We start from the raw sequence: 17210 nt of genomic DNA on the forward strand, positions 1-17210 counted from the left end.
ACAGCAGTTTGTTCCTCTTCTGAGCTCTTGGTTTTTGCTACTAGGCACATGGTAGCCCTTGGGTGCCCTGGTTGGGGTGTTTCTCTGGGTGTTTACCCCACGGAGGAAGTGTTGACCCTTCCATTGCTTTCCTTGCCCAGCATTCAACACAAAACCTTGCATAAATACCTTACTTATTCTCATTATTTGTTTAGCTATTTATATATCCATACAAATGAGAAAGTTTTACTGAATGGTTTGAATTGTAAGAGCTAATTTTTCCTACCTAACAATCTGGGAAGCAGCACCATCACCCACATTTGTTTAAGCACAGTGGAGAACTATTATCACTTCCCATTGCAGTGTAGGAAAACCAACAGAGAAACTAACATTTACCGAACTTCCAACCTATGTTTAAAAGCTCTTTCCACCTTTGTTACCAGGCTTGAAGTCTTTTGAGAGCCCAAGTTTTTAGCCTGCTGCCTCCACTTCTTAAAATAATGTGCTAAATTTACAAAACATTCCCTGGCAGCCACTGCTTTCTGGCATTAGAATCTTTCACCAAACTTTAACCCAAAAGGAAAATTTCCATTCTGTCCTTTCCCTGTTCCATCCAGCTCTTATACTATTTATCTTCAGATTCAACTTAAACCTATCAAGTCTTTATCCAGAAACGCCAACTGTTACTCTGCTAAAAATTTGTTACTGCTGGGCACTGGTGGGTGGTTCATCTCTATAACCCTAGCTACTCAGGAAGCTGAGCTCTGAGGATCATAGTTTAAAGCCAGCCAGGGTAGGAAAGTCCAGAAACATAATTAATCATTACCCTTCCCCCCCCCCGCCCCCCCCCCCCCCCCCCCCGCCAAAAATTATCCACCACCAGGCACCAGTGGCTCATGCCTGTAATCCTAGCTACTCAAGAGGCTGAGATCTGAGGATCATGGTTCAAACCCAGCCTGGGCAGGAAAGTCTGTGAGATTCTTATCTCCAATAAACCACTAGAAAAAAAGAAAGGAAGTAGCACTGTGGCTCAAGCAGTAGAGCACTCGCCTTGAGCTGAAGAGCTGAGGGAAAGCACCTAAGCCCAGAGTTTAAGCCCCAGGACCAACAAAAAATAAAATAAAATAAAATAAATATTAAAAAATTAGCCACCTAGAAGCCAGAAGTAAAGCTGTGGCTCAAGCACAAAAGCTCAGGTCCTGAGTTCAAGACCCAGGACCAGCACAGAAGGAAGAAGGAAGAAGGAGAAGGAGGAGAAGAAGAGGAGGAGGAGAAAAGGAGGAAGAGAAGAAGAGGAGGAGGGGGAGAAGGAAGAGGAGGAGGAGGAGGAAGAGAAGAATTGCACTTGCTTCAAAGAAAATAAGCAAATTTGATAAGAAAGACAGGTCATTTTTCATTGCCACTGTTCTGATCTAGTCAGCCCTTCCCAGGCTTCTGTCCTCGAAGATTTTGTAATACAATCACATATTGAAATACAGAACTACCTAAGGCAAACATATACACCAGATTTATAACATGAACACGAATCATGATGGTCAATTATTTTCCCCCTAAACAGAGAGGATTTTTTAAAAAATCAATAAAGCAAAAATCAATGAAGAACTGACCATCTTTATTGCTCATCTAACTGTGAGCCTGAATCAGCTCACAAAGCAAATTCTTCTCGTGATCTAGTTCAAGAGAAAGCTTTTGGGTTTCGAAACAAGTTCTACAGAACCGGGCAGGGTATTTTCACAAAAGAACACAAACCACTTGCCTTTCTCAGCTGCCACCCTAAACCTGGCCATCTCCTCACTAGTGTTACAGTCACACAATCCCGCTTCACAGCAGCTCCCCCACCCCCATGGATGGCTTTTTTTCTAAAGGCTGGTAAGGCAAGTAGGTAAAGGAGGGACTTTTCTGTACTGAATAGATAACTGTGTTAGATAAGCTGCTGGCCCTCAGGGACGCCACCAGAGCAACATAATAAGACCTGACTTTTACAGAGCACAATTCCTAGATTTGTTGTCACAAGCTCCTGTGAAGCCCTCTCTTAACTGCCCCCAGGTGAGCTTTGTTTCATTAACACTTAGGACAGCCGTTCTCAAACTCAGCTGGCTAGACTGCGCTGAGCTGGGGAAAACCACAGAGCTCTTTGGAAATCTCAGTACTGAGCTGTTAGCATAGCTTTCATAACTCTGTACTTCTATAGAGACTATTTTATGGTAGTTTTCAATACTGACCAAAAATAGCAAGGGCTAAACACATAAGGCAAAAAGAACTGAAGGACTGTTCTGCCCACATCTCTGGTTTAACAGACATAGGAGAGAACTGTGACATTTCATACATATGAGAGGAACCCCAGGAGCCAACCCCCTCAAGGGCTGCTCTTCAGCTTTTACCTGCAAGAGTGTCATAAGAACACTATAAAAAATTCACCCCCTCTATCATTTTAATAGGCTTTCCCTCATATATTCTTACTCTGTTGTTTTAATTCCATCTTTACATGGTTGAACCCCTAGTTTCATTTATCCTTTTGGCATTGTAGGGCTTCTCGCAAGCCCCAAGGCAATTTGCTTCCATTTACTTCATATTTATGAAGCATCTACTGTGCTCCTTACTGGAATTTGGAGAATCCAGAAACCATCGCAAGAACAAGAAACCATCGCTAATTTGTAGAATTCTCTTATCAAAAGACCTTAAAGCCTAAAAAGCATTTTAAACTTATAAATTATCTTTCTTGATCCTGAGTTTCTATTGATTTGCTCTATAGTAAGCTTGGATGGCTGGTCTACTATTGCCAAGAACCTTGTTTTGTTTTGTTTGAGACAGGATCTCAATATGTAGCTCAGACTGACCTCAAACTTGAGATCCTCCTTCCCTGACTTCCTGAGCGCTGGGATTACAGGTATGCCCCCTCACACACACTCCCAGCATCTCTTCTTAAAAGGCTTTCTTTCACTCACCATAAAATATCATAAATACAATGAAGAGATGAGGTGGTTAATCCCTTTCTTCTTTATGTTCAGCTGACTAGGATTGTTTAAGCTGGATACACTGATTCTACTCATAAAATATTAACAACATGAATAAAAATAGATCTTGGTTCAATTTTTCTTCTTTCCATTTTAATGAATCATGACAAGTGTTTCTCTAAAAGAAACACTATATTTTAAAGAGAAACTACATATTTTAAGTATGTATCAGAAAATTACAGTCCTTTAATATTCACAAAGATGGCATAACTCAAAAAGATAACTGATTCACATGCATGTTACTTATTTTAGTCAGGCAACCACTAAAATTTAGTCAAAGTGTCCATGAGCCAAACATGGAACTCACCCCAGAGTTGTTAAAAAAGATCTCAGTAAATTATGAAACAGAAATGAGGGACAAAAGATGCCCTAATACTATCCTTAGATCCAGCGAAAGTCTTTAGTTCACTAAAGAGCAAGGGAAATGAAAGGAGAAAGACTGACTCACCTCACTGGAGACAGAAGTATATACTGCACTATCACTAACTTGAACCCATAAGAACCACCAGACTCATGGGTAATGCAAGAATTCAACTCATGATTCAACCTTCTGTCATGTCTAGCCACTGTCCTTTTTCTCATTCTGGATGACCAAGCAAATTATGAATACTGAACAGTAGAATATGTAACTTGAGATCCTTACAAAGCTTTGTACCTGGCAGGCACATTTGTTAAGAAAATAGAAAATAAAAGAATAAACATGACCTGTTAAGCTGTCCAGCAGACTTGAGGTCTGTAAGTCCTTCTTATGCCTCTGACAAACTTACATCTCAACCAAACCTTGATCAAAAGTAAAAGGCCAGTATCTCAGCCAGTTTGTAGGCTTAAGAATCATAGTCATCAAGCTCAGCATAATGAATACTGGCAATATGCCTATGACATCCAATCCAATCCAATCCAAAAGCAACTGTAATAATGCTTTCTTAACACAGCATTGCCAACACCAATGTCAGTGCTGCTCTTATAACTGTATTTTTTTTTCATTGTCTTGTGATGTGTTAAGAAAGAAGAAGGGGACAAGAAGGCTTCCTGAGCACCTCCTTTTTCTGAGCACCTCCCATCTTACTAACTACACCCACCCAGTCTCATTTGAACAGATAAGAGGATAAGAAAGGAGTATTTTAATAATGGCTTAGAGCTGGAAAGTGAGAGCCAGGACCAAGACAAAATGTTGACTGAGTCTAAGACTACACTCTATTTATAACATGCCACATGTTACTAAGTACGGGTAACTGAGCTTCTGCTTTGTGCCAAAGGCTAAGTATTCTGTGTGCAGCATACACTCAATCCTTAAAAACCTATGAGGTAAGCATTTGTAGAAGATAACTCTTACATCTGGATGACTAGACTTAAGAAACCTGACAGTGTTTATAAACCAAGCCTGTATCTAGTTGCTGCTCTATATATGTATATTTTAACACAGAATGTATGTAAGAGTAATATGATAGACCAAGTATTGTGGCTCATATCTGTAATCCTAGCTAGGAAGTAGAGATTAAGAGGTTCAAAGTTTGAGGCCAGACCAGACAAAAAGTTACTAAGACTCCATCTCAACAAACACACAAGGCCAAGTAGTCTGCACCTATATTCCCAACTACATAGAGGTATAGGCCAAGCATGAACGAAATCATGAAGCCCTATTTGAAACAACTCAGGTGTTAAAATACTTGCCTAAGCAAATGTCAGACCTCAAGTTCAAACCGTAGGATGCACTTCAAGAGCACAAAGAAGAAATGACAAAGAAAATCCAAGACTACCAGAAAGAATCAGAAAGAAAAATAGATATGCTATACAACGTATTAAAAGATGACATGGACACTATGAGAACTGATCTCAGAACCATAAAGGGTTCAATTTCCACAATGCAAACCACAGTGGAACCCATAGAATAAGTGAATAAGAGAATAAGTGAAATGGAAAAGAGAACTTCAGAAGTTGAGTATAAAACAGAGGAGCTAGGAATTGGCAGGAATTGGGAGACTCAGCTAAGAAATCAAATCTACACATAATTGAGATTGATGAGGGGAAAAATTTAATAGTAAAGGCACTAAAATCTATTCAGTAAAATAATAGTTGAGAACTTCCCCACTCTTAAGAGAGAAAATCTGACTGCTTAACCAAAGCATATAGAACCTGGTAGACTGGATCCAAGAAGAAACACTTCTAGACACATGGTAGTAAAAACATTAGACACAAATAGCAGAAACTGATTTTAAATGCCGCAAAATTAAAGAAGGAGCTACATTACAATGGAAAGAAAATCAGAATCATTGCACACTTCCCCACACAAACCCTCAATGCAAGGAGACCCTGGAATAGTATAATCCCAGCACTGAAGATCAACAATTGCCAACCCAGACTGATCTACCCAGTGAAGTTATCATTTGCATTAGATGATGAAACCAAAACCTTCCATGACAAATAAAAATTATAGGAATTCATGATCACTAAACCAGCATTACAAAGAATTCTAAAGGGAGGAATACAACCTAAAGAAAACAATCAAAATCAAAGAAACAGACCAGATAAAAATCACTAGAAGATTAACACAGGAAGAGAAAAAAAACAAAGTACAAGAAATCAAGAACATGGCAGGAAACATAACACATATAATAATCCTAAACATTAATGGATTCAATTCTCCAATAAAAAGAAGAATAGCAGATTGGGTCAAAAAATGGGATCCATCCAATATTTGCATTGTTTTGGGTTATTTTTGAATTGATTAAAGCTTCCATTAGTTATGATTATGTCTTTTAATATATTACCTGTATGTCACATTTACTGAATAAATAAAATATATTAATCTCTGATTTTAGATAAAAGAATTCAGACACAGATATTTACACAGCATACCCTTAAATATAAAGGACCATCAAGACATCATTACAGGCATCAAACTAACTTATCATTGAAAACAGCCCTATTGCCAAAAACAAACAAACAAAAAACACAGTCCCAAGCATAGGGTCTTTCTTTCTTCCAAAAACAAACCCACCAAAAAAATGAGGAGAGTATATAACTGCCTTAAGAAGTCAAATAAGGGATTGTGGGTACTTCTCAGTGAGGCCCTCGGTTTTCACAGTACCTTAAAAATAAGGTACCTCATAAATACTAACTACTAGATCCAATGGTTCTCAAGACTGGAAGTAAAAAAGAACTACCTGGAAATTGTTTGTTTGTTTAAAAAAGGAAACTAAAGAAACCAAATAAGTAGGCACCAAGGTCCTGCCTTAGATAAACTACATTAACCTGTTTGGGAGCCAACTTGAACTCTCTCCCTTCCCCAAGCACCCAGTTGGTTATAATTGTGACTGGGAATGGCATCAGAATCCTCTCCTGGCCTACTTTAGCTAAAGGGCTGGAGCATTCTTCCAATATCACCTTCCACATACACTCCGTTGAAGAAAGGAGACAAGTTATTTACCCACAGTTCTGAGATCTGAGAATGAGCCTCCACCTGGCCTGTGAAGAAGTAAAGCTACAGTTCCTCATATATCCCATCCTGCACTAGTCATATGGTATGTGCCTGCCATACTAGACACAGCCCTAGGCCAAAGTCTCTTTGTGTCTGCACATTCCTGTAGAGCCCACACCACTGAAAGGAGTAACTCTTAATGACATTCACAGCAGTAAACTAAATCGTGGCTTCCTATTGTTAAAGGGCTCCATTCTAGTATAAACATGTTTCCCTACTTCAAACTCAAGTAGAAAAGGAAAGTAGGTCTGGGAACATTTTGAACATTTCACAATGTTACCTGCCTAGGAAGATAAATCAGCAAGAAACCAAAGCCTCTGTGAAAATACACATAGCAGAAAACAAATCCTAAGGCTTCATCAAAGTTTGAACTTTTACTCCATTTTTAAGAAATCTCTTTGTTTTTGGTTGTGTTTACAAACAAAACAAGTTATGCCAACCGGGGTAGATTTCCCTGACTAATACAGTTCCAGAAGATCTTTAAATTTTAGGAATCCGGCAAGTGTTGGTTGCTAAGCCTGTAATTCTAGCTATTCTGGAGGATGAGAATTGAAAATCACAGTTAAAAGCCAACCGTTACAGGAAAGTGTGAGACTCTTACCTTAAACACCAAAAAGCTAGAAATGAAACTCTGTGGTAGAATGCTACACGTGAACAAAACATCCCAGTGACAGTGCCCAGGCCCAAGGGCCTATCACACACACACACACACACACACACACACACACACACACACACACACACACACACACACACACACACACACACACACACACACACACACACACACACACACACACACATCAAGGAAGTAAAGGTTTAGAGACTATAGCAAAATTAGTATGCTTACATTCACCACAGAATTCTCTACTTTGATTAACAAACTCACTAAGTCATGGGTGGACTCTAAGAAGGTATCTTCCCACAGCAGTAAATATGAAACAGCTCCCACTGTCCAAATCTGAGACATTTTGAAAAGCAATAATAAAATACTTTTTGCTGGATAAGAAATGTACTCATTACCTTGCTCATGTAATTGCAACCCCTTTGTACAGTATTTTCACAATAAAAAACTTAATTAAAAACATAGTTTCCTTCCTCACAGCATAATTCCAGTTACTGAATACAACACCAAGTAAGGACAGAAAAGTACCACCACATGGTACTGCACAGCAGACAGTGCAGGGGATAAAAGCCATCAGTGATGCAGAGGAGCAGGAAGTGCTATGCAGAGACGCAGGTATTCCCATGCGGTCACAGTACCATCCAAAAGCACTTCATAAACACAAAAGGACACAAGGTCACTCCACAATGGAGCCTAGTAGACACCTGAACAGGTGACATAGCATCACCTGCCTCCTGATTCATGAATGGAGAAAGTCACTTCAAAATGTACATGTGAATTTCATGAGAAAGTATCAGGCAACTCCTAATTGAAGATGTTCCTTAAAATAAGCCTCCTGATCACATGCACATATACACAAATATATTGACTACCAGATAGTATACGCAGGGAATGATGTAACTGCTTTGGATAACTAACTTACAGTTAAACAAAATGAATACTAGGAAGCTGAAACGTATCAGTCACATATAATAAGTATAATAATATCATCTTCTGGTGGAAGAAAAAACATAGAATGCTAATTCTACTTTTTTTTTTTTTTTTGGTCAGTCCTGGGTCTTGAACTCTGGGCCCTCAGCAATTCAGTTCAAGGCTAGCACTCTACTACTTGAGCCACAAGTGTCACTTCCGGTTTTCTGGTGGTTTATTGGAGACAAGTCTCACAGACTTTCCTGCCCAGGCTGACTTTGAACAGTGATCCTAAGATCTCAGCCTCCTGAGTAGCTAGGATTACTGGCATGAGCCACTGGTACCTGTCTGCTGGTTCTACTTTTTATTTCTTAATTACTCAACTAAGATATATACCAGAAAAGACCTTCTAAGGTCACTGGGCCCTTTCCATATAGCCTTCACTTAAACTATCTAAAACAACTGGGAGCTATCACAGACCAAACCCTGAGCCACCTATTTTTGTAAATAAAGTTATATTGGAGCTCAAGCACAATTTATTTTCATATCAATGCTGGCTGTTTCTCCGCTACAGGAACAGAGTTAAGCGGGGAGGGGAAGCCTAAAGTATTCACTTTGTAGTCCTTTACAGAAAAGACTCACCAGTTCTGGTCTAGCTGATCAAACTTATATAGCAGGACAAGATCTACAATCTCCCCAGCAATATACTGTAGTGCTTAATAAATCTTAACGAAATTTACCATTGTGACTTAAGCTTATTTCCTCCAACATGTTAGAAGTACATTTCCATTTTTACAATGTTTCATAAAAAGAAAGGGTAGCCAAAAACCATTGGGGGAAATGTTAGTCTAATGGCACAAAACGTTGTGGTTCTACAAAATGAGTAAATCCAAGTGATACACTGTAGGGAGCCTATAGTTAACAATATGTATCGTATGCTTAGATTTTTGCTAAGATCACAGATCTTAGGTTTTTATCTCACACACACACACACAGAATGGGAGGAAATTCTTTTGGAGTTCATAGCATAAATTACAGTGGGTGTTTCACAGGCACATTCTTAATCTCCAAACACATTGTGTACATCAAATACGTATAACCTCTTGTATGCCAATCGTAACTCAATAAAGAAGTTTAAAAACAAGTGAGAAATGAACGATCAGTTTCATTAACTTCTGTTTTTAACCTGAGAATTTGTACCACAGTCTATACCATAATCTATACCAGTCTACACCATCGTCTAGACAAGTCTAATCTACACTAATGTTAAGGGCCAACAATACAAAACAAAAAACAAACAAAAACAAACACCAGTAAATCTACGAATGTCCTGTGTTGTTTTACATATCTGAATCCTGTATACAATATTCTTTCTGTCTTGAGTAACTTCCTCTAAAACCTTTACATCTTCATATAGTATATGTTAAAATACATTCATATATCTTCAAATCTTCACTTAGAATTTCTTTTATGTACTTTCAAAGCATTTTAGATTCCAGATACTCATTTATATTGGTATTTCTCAGTTTATTCTAACAAGCTTAAAGATAGGGTTTTCACTACACAACTTACAAATGCCAGCCGCTAACATGTTCTGCTTATTGTTAATTCTCATTAAATGTCTGAAAAGAGAAGGGACTCAGCTTCTTGAACAACTTCCTTATCTCTGTCCGTCTTGGGTGGAGGCAGTCCCTTCTTCTGGGTACTGTATCTTGTTTTAGGAGGCAGCCTTGCATTGTGGTTAATATTGGAGCTCTGAGTTCACATAGCTTGGATGCAAAGCCCAGTCATGCTTCTTAAAACTTGGGTCCTTCAACAAGTTATCTTAACTTCATTATGCCTATGTTCTCTTTAGTGGACAAAACAAAAAGAAAAACAAACAAAAACAACCTTACTCATAAAGTTGTTGTAAAGCGTGACTTTAAACAGGAATTGTCAAATTTCAGTACACATTAGAGTCTCCTGGAGGGCTGGGTAAACAGACTCTTGGCCTCCTACCCAGAGGTGTTCAGTGAGTCTAGGACTGAGCATGATAACTTGCATTTTTAACAACTTCCCAAATGATGCTGATGCTACTGGGCCTGGGACTACAAGTTGAGACCCACTAGTGTAAAATTATGCCAAGAGTTTAGAGCAATGTATGCTGGGGGCAAAGAGGATATTCAGTGCATGTGAACCACCATTATGGACATCACTCAGCAAACTTTCCTATTAGTATGTACAGGAATCCTGGTGTCCTTTACCTCTACTAGCTTGTGAGCTTCTCAAGGGATAGGATCATATTCCTAGAATAGGAGAGAATGGCTTAGGAGCAAATTCCTCCCTAACAGCACCCAAGAGGCAGAGTCAGTGTCCCAAGGATGGATGGAGTGGGGAGGTTTACTGAATTACTTTTAGACCATGGTTTTACTGGCCTAGCTCTACTGCTAAATATCTTTTACTTTAGAACTTTTTGTTGACTTGCCTTAGGTTGAAATGCAGCCTATCTTTTACCTCATGTGAGTAGAGTACTCAAAAAAAAAATCTTGTGACATTTTATGACTGGTGGGCACAGAGGCTGGTTACCTACAAGTTGGAAAGCGTACTTAAAATGCTTTTTCTTAGAGACTTTGTGATGCTATCCATCATTTCAGGTCCCCTTTGCATTTCCCAGCACTCAAGGCTAATTCTACCTACCATTAGGATATGGCCCCTTATAAAGCCAGGCCAAGGACTGCTAGGAGCATTCTCCACATGCTGAGATAGAATTCTTTCACCCAAGATCCTTCCTTGTCAGAAGGGAAAATAGAATATGTAAGAAAGATAATCCTTCTACTGGCTGTACTGGACACAGGTTATTTCACATACTCATGAGGGTGAGTTCTACTTTCTATACTTGCGAGTCTGCAAAAGCTAACATAGACCATTCAGCTTTATTGCTTGGGGCCAGGACTCTTTCCCAATTGGGTATGGAATTCCTGTCAGTACAATCAGTTTTGATACAATCAAGTTATACCTGAACACTTGAAGCAGGTTAGATAGATGAGGAAGCAGGAAAACATATTACTTTTAACCAATATCCAAAGGACCAGATTCAAACGTTGAAACAGGTAACTGAAAAAGCAGTTTAAGCTCGTATTTTCTTTTAGATGCTAAGTTACAAGAACAGGGAAGACCTAAGAGGGGCTATTTAATCTGCCTTCTCTTTGAAATGGTAAAAAGCTGCCAACTCTTCATAAATGGGTGAAAACAGAAAAATGGGAAGAGCATTTGAGATAATAAGTCCTGAAACTCATGTGTGGTCCTTATGTTTTAAGTAGGCCAGGACATATCCCCATAGTTTAGAGTAATAACACCTATGTTACTCACCCCAAACCATTGTCAAATCATTGGGGGATCCTAGCTGATGTGATCATGTGTTTTTTCCCAGCTCAAAAAGTATGTAAGATGTAGATGGGAAGCACCATTTTTGAGTCTTTAACGACCATTTCCTGCCTAGGAAGCAGGAAATGTTAGTTTCTTTTCTTCGCTTCTCCCTAATTTAATCCTGTTATGCTAAAATACATTCTTGCTATCATTTTTACCTTAGAAGACTCCCTTTTTTGTATGTCACCTTGAAATGCTTTTCATGAGTGGATCTCAAGAAACTGTGATACAGCATGGAAACTGGGAGGCTGAGAGAAGCCCTCACCTACCCATCATCTGGTAACACTCAGACAAGTGGAAAACCCCGTAGTACAAATGGATACCACTTTCTGGTTATGATTTTGTATCTCAAGTCTTTTAAAATGTTGTCTTAGAATTTAAGAGGATCAAAGTTAGACTTAGAAGCATACAGTTTCACCTGAATAACTTATTTTCAAAACACACACAATTCCAGAACCTCTTCAGCTTTTCAAGCAGTGCTGAAATCCAAGTTCCAGACTAAGTTGCATGAAAGGTCATTTTTCTGGCTACCTAAAGGCCTATCTTGGACAATTCCAGTTTAAAACATTGTTCCTGGGGCTGGGAAGGTGGCTCAGTGGTACAGCGCTTGCCTTGCATGCCTGAGGCCCTAGGTTCGATTCCTCAGCACCACATAAGCAAAAAGAAAAAAGCTGGAAGTGGTGCTGTGGCTGAAGTGGAAGAGTGTTAGCCTTGAGCTGAAGAGCTGAGGGACAGCACACAGGCCCAGAGTTTAGGCACCATGACCAGACCCAAAAAAATAATATTAAATAAATAAATAAATAAAACATTGTTCCCTTGACAGAGATAACGATACTAACCTCACTTGTTTAAAACTTACCATAAAAGCCACAAGGAGTTGGCTTTGCTCTTCTTTTCACAGGTCACAGGTAAAATGGTTACGTCTGTAGTTTTTCACGTATTTCATAAGCCCTGGGGTCGCTGGCACTTGAGTCTCAAAGGTTTTAAGAAACACTGTCCTGGCTCATGTGACCCTCTTTCCTGTGGGGCATGTGTCTTTCTAAAAGCCAAGGTCCTTTCAAAGCTCATTTTATCATCACATCAGTGTGAGCAGCAATGTTACAGAATCAGGATTTCATTCACATCTCTCAGTGTACTTCCTTTCAATGTTCCCAACTATGACACCCTCACTATCACTTCTTTGTATTTGTTGAAATCAGATTCCATGAGCACGGGACTGGAATTTCTGCAGAGGCTCCTCTCTATAATGGAAGAGCTCAGTCTGTACTGTGTAGCCTGACACTATTGACTCTCGCCCCTACTACCGATGCTTGTTAAGATGGGACTACCCTGGTAAACTCACGTAAGTCAAAAGTCCATTTGGTATTACACCTAACCTACTGAACATTCTAGCTTAGCAACATGGCACACTGGGGTAGCTCAGGTTCCCTTGGTGACTATGTGGTTGACTAGAAGCTATATACCCCACCACTGAGCAACAGCTCAAGGATAATTCCACCACCTAAAGCTATCTCTGGAAAAGATTCAAACCCAAAATTCAAAGAATGGCATCTACTGAATGTGTATTGCTTCGGTACCATAGGAAAGCTAATGTGAGTAAGTTAGGGACCATTCTTGTAAAACTGCACCCTTCCCAACTCTTGGACACTGGTTTAGTTTTTTCTCTACCTCTATCAAATCATCTTTTTCCAAGACTACTTACTATATTATTTCTTCTAACCTATCTAAATATCCTTTGTTTTCTCAAATGTCATCAGAGTGTTTTGGCAAATTGTTTCTTCCTCCCAGCTCCCAATTTTCTATTATGACACCAAAGCTCACTATGTACAATGCAGGCAAACATCACTAGGCTCCCTTCAGCTAGAATAAGAAACAGAACACATACTCCATAAGCCACCAAATTGTTCTTGGATGTTCTGGAATTCAAGAGAACCTCTAGTTCTCTGTTTTCCCCTGGAAATTCCCCTTCTAAGGGAAAGTAGCAGGCATCTACATTGACCTATCTGATCGTCCAGCTCACCAGGAAGCTGCCATATTTCCTGGAATGCTACAAAAACCAGCTGGCAAATACAACCTTTCTCTAGACTATCTACACTAATCTCCAGATGGTAGGAATAGTAACCTACAGCCTTTATTCACCATAGTGCTTCTGTACCAGCCACACCTACTTCTTTGGAGGAAGAAGCTAAAAACTGCCCCAGGTAACTGGTATTACAGGAATATTTGATCCAAACCACCTAGATAGAAAATAACAAATCCTGCTTCCTGCTATAAACAAAAACAAAAAGCCCCTTGAAATATAAAATCCCTCTTAAAAAAGATTCAGTGGGTTTAACCAGCTTTCCAGAGGTTACATCATCTGGTTTTCCCCCTTAAAGAGGAAAGCACCCATAAGTACATTGAAGAGTTAAAGAATTCCTACAGTGAAGATATTTGCATAATCCAACATTTCTCAAACATATATGATGAGGAATCTGTAAATTTTATTTAGCTAAATATCCACTGCCATCTCAAAGTACTTCTATTTATGGTAAAAGAAAACAGCAAATTAAAAAGCTGTCCCAGTGCTGAATCACCTCCATCTGACAAGCAAAAAATATTCTCCTCCAAGCCTCTCCTCTGGCCTGCTTGAGGGGTGGTTTGTCAGCATGTCTATTAGATGTGCAGTTGCCTCTCACTTTCTTGGTTAAGAAGTCAAATAAAAATAGGCCCCAAGCTGGGTGCCGGTGGCTCACACCTGTAATCCTAGCTATTCAGGAGGCTGAGATCTGATGATCGAGGTTCAAAGCCAGCTCAGGCAGGAATGTCCGTGAAACTCTTATCTCCAATAAACCACCAGAAAACCAGAAGTGGCACTGCAGCTCAAGTGGTAGAGTGCTAGCCTTGAGCTGAAGAGCTGAGGGACAGGGCTCAGGCTCAGAGTTCAGGCCCCACAATGGACAAAACAAAAACAAAAACAAAAAACAAACAGGCCCGCAAAGCAGAACCCCTATAGTTCAGAGGAACAACAGATTAAAGCTTGCTGGACACACTTTGCCTTCTTTCTTTACCTTTTCTCACCATCTAAGGGGAAAGCCACATTCCAACATCAATTTCCATATATTCTAGTATACAACCCAAAAGCCACTAAAGAGTTCTTGTGTTTGCCCTTTCTCTATAATCACAATTACTCTAAGAAGTACTTTGTGAGAGTTCCATTTTTAGAACTCTGAATTTTTAGTCGTAACCAAACTTCATTTGAACACCTACAATGGTACTCCTTGTATTCTACCTGTACAAAACTATATTACAAACTTAATTTTTCTGACTCTATTCAGCAGCTAGAGTAAATTATAACCCTCATTTTTCAAAAGTGGCCCTTTTCAAATATGGTAACACTGGCCTGTTTCCAAATGGAAGATCTAATGTGAATGAAATACCTTACTATCCAAAAGTAGAGGACTAGAGAATCAGCCAACACAAGCTTTATCAAGTGTGGAGGAAGAGGCCTTTACTAGGGTTCGTTTATTCTCTGAAAGGGTTTTATAATCTATAGATATTTCAAAGCATGACATTACCTCTAAATCTCTCCCGCCCACTCCTTCTTCCTTCCGAACCCTAGTCAGAGCACATGATGAAACATTACTCATAAATATTTTATAAAAAAACCTCATAACGGAAGCCTTTTGGCAAAAAGTGAAAAGTAAAACTGAACAGACATTATAAGATTAACTATACTTGAGGAAGGAGGATCATTTGACCAGCCTGGGCAACACAGTGAGATATTCTTAGGGTAAGTATGAGAAATAGAAAGGAGTATGTGCAGCCAAGCGCAATTTCTCACATCTGTAATCCTAGCTACTCAGAAGGCTGAAATCTGAAGACCATGGTTCAAAGCTGGCAAGGGAAGAAAAAATTCACAAGACTCCATCTCCAAAATAACCAGCAAAAAGCTGGGCTAGCAGCATGGCTCATGTGGTAGAATGTCAGCTGAAAAAGGTAAGCTGAACAAGTGTAAGGCCCTGAGTTCAAGGCCCAGAAGAAAGAGAGAGAGAGAGAAAGAGAGAGGGAAACAGAGAGAGAAAGTCTACATGTCTACCTTCAGGAAAAAAATCAAAACAGTATATTCATGAGATGCAGAAAGTGAGAGCTACTGCTGGGTGAAAAACCAAGAAGACAGGACAAGAATAAGGATGCTGCTAGAAAAATGTTTATTCATTGCTCCTTCTGCTCAGTTGTACCTATCTGCCTGCCCTGAGCAGATATGTGTATGGAGGAGACCACAGTGGTAGTAGAAGAAGGTACAGGAAAGAAGAGCAGCCACCAGACCTACAGTGGGAAATTTCAAACAGCAAAGCAGGAAGAGATGGGGTAGTGGCCCTTAGAAATGTAAAGAATAGAAACCAGACTCTATGTAAAGTTCCTGTCCTAATAACCTCAGTACTCAGAGGGTCTGCATTGTGACCAACTTGCTAAAAGCATTTAGGATTACTTGCATCTACCATTGTCCCACAACCAGACCCTTTTCCCTAATAATATCTATAGACACAATGAAGGAAGTAAAAACTCCAAAGCCAAAGTAATTGATATCCTTCTGTGGGTATCAATTTAATTATATTTATATACAAGCAAGTTCCCTATTAGCTTCAAAGAGGATAGTGGATTATAATATGATATGACAGTGACTTTTAATCCATGATAAGATGGCTCATTATCATGTCATTTCTGGTAGAATCCGAATCCCCTTTTTACCCCCACAGCACAGTTGCTGTATTCACTATTCAGATATGAAAATTGCATGTCATTTAAAAAATAATCTTGATTCTTACATATAGAACATGGGCCTTTTTAGAATCATAGCAAAAATTTCAGCTTGTTTCTACCTCATGGCTCTACATTTACCATCTACCATCATATGCTTTCTCCAGTCCTAAAACCTTCTCTCCAAGATACAAACTACAAGAGAAAGTCAGTACCCACCTCAGGCAGGGACAAAACCTGCCTGTGGGTCTCCAAAGGAACCTTGAAAAACAAAGATGTGTGTACATACACATACACACACACACACACACACACATACACACATTCATACACACACACACACACACATTCAGGATAGGATAAAATTACCAAGACAGTTCCTAAGCTGAACTAGAAACTAGTTTAAAACTCATAGATAGAACATAAAACTGAATGGTTCCCTTTTTTCTTTTTTCTAAGAGAAAGATTCTCTGGCTATGATGCCAGCAGAAGCCAGTATTTACTTCTACACCCTCTTGAGTTTCATATTATGCGTGTTCCTTGAAATAAAAGATCTTGAAATAAAAATAATGACTACAAGTACTAAGTTGGCCAAGACCTTTCAGAAAGGAAGCAAGCATACTTAGAAAGGAGATGACAGTAACAGTAAACAGGTAATCAGGATTCCCTTCCATTTCTATCATATATTTCAAAAGTCACAAATTAGAATACTCTTGTTGAAAATAATGTGGAAAACTTAGAACACTGTTGTTAAAATCCTAGATATACTTCGTGTGTGTGTGTGTGTGTGTGTGTGTGTGTGTGTGTGTGTGTGTATGCGCGCGCACGCGGCGTGCGTGTGTGTGTGTGTGTGTGTGTGTGTGTGTGTGTGTGTGTGTGTGTGTGTGTATGCGGGCACTGGAGTTTGAACTCAGGGACTCAAACTCTCTTTAGGCTTTTTCACTATACCATCTGAGCCACACCTTTAATTGAGTTTTTTTGCTAGTTAACTGGAGATAAGGGTCTTGAAGTTTTCTCTGCCCCAGGGCTGGCTTGTAACCTTGATGGTCAGATCTCAGCT

The 17210-nt window shown here is 39.4% G+C and overlaps 1 protein-coding gene across 1 annotated transcript in view; it reads right to left on the reverse strand.

The window, feature by feature from the left end:
* Rapgef5 (Rap guanine nucleotide exchange factor 5) overlaps positions 1-17210 on the reverse strand; it is a 235875-nt gene that overhangs the window by 194914 nt on the left and 23751 nt on the right. The window lies entirely within an intron of this gene.

Source organism: Dipodomys spectabilis, unplaced genomic scaffold, assembly GCF_019054845.1.
Source record: "Dipodomys spectabilis isolate Male_0828 unplaced genomic scaffold, ASM1905484v1 ptg000092l, whole genome shotgun sequence".
Classification (NCBI taxonomy): Eukaryota; Metazoa; Chordata; class Mammalia; order Rodentia; family Heteromyidae; genus Dipodomys; species Dipodomys spectabilis.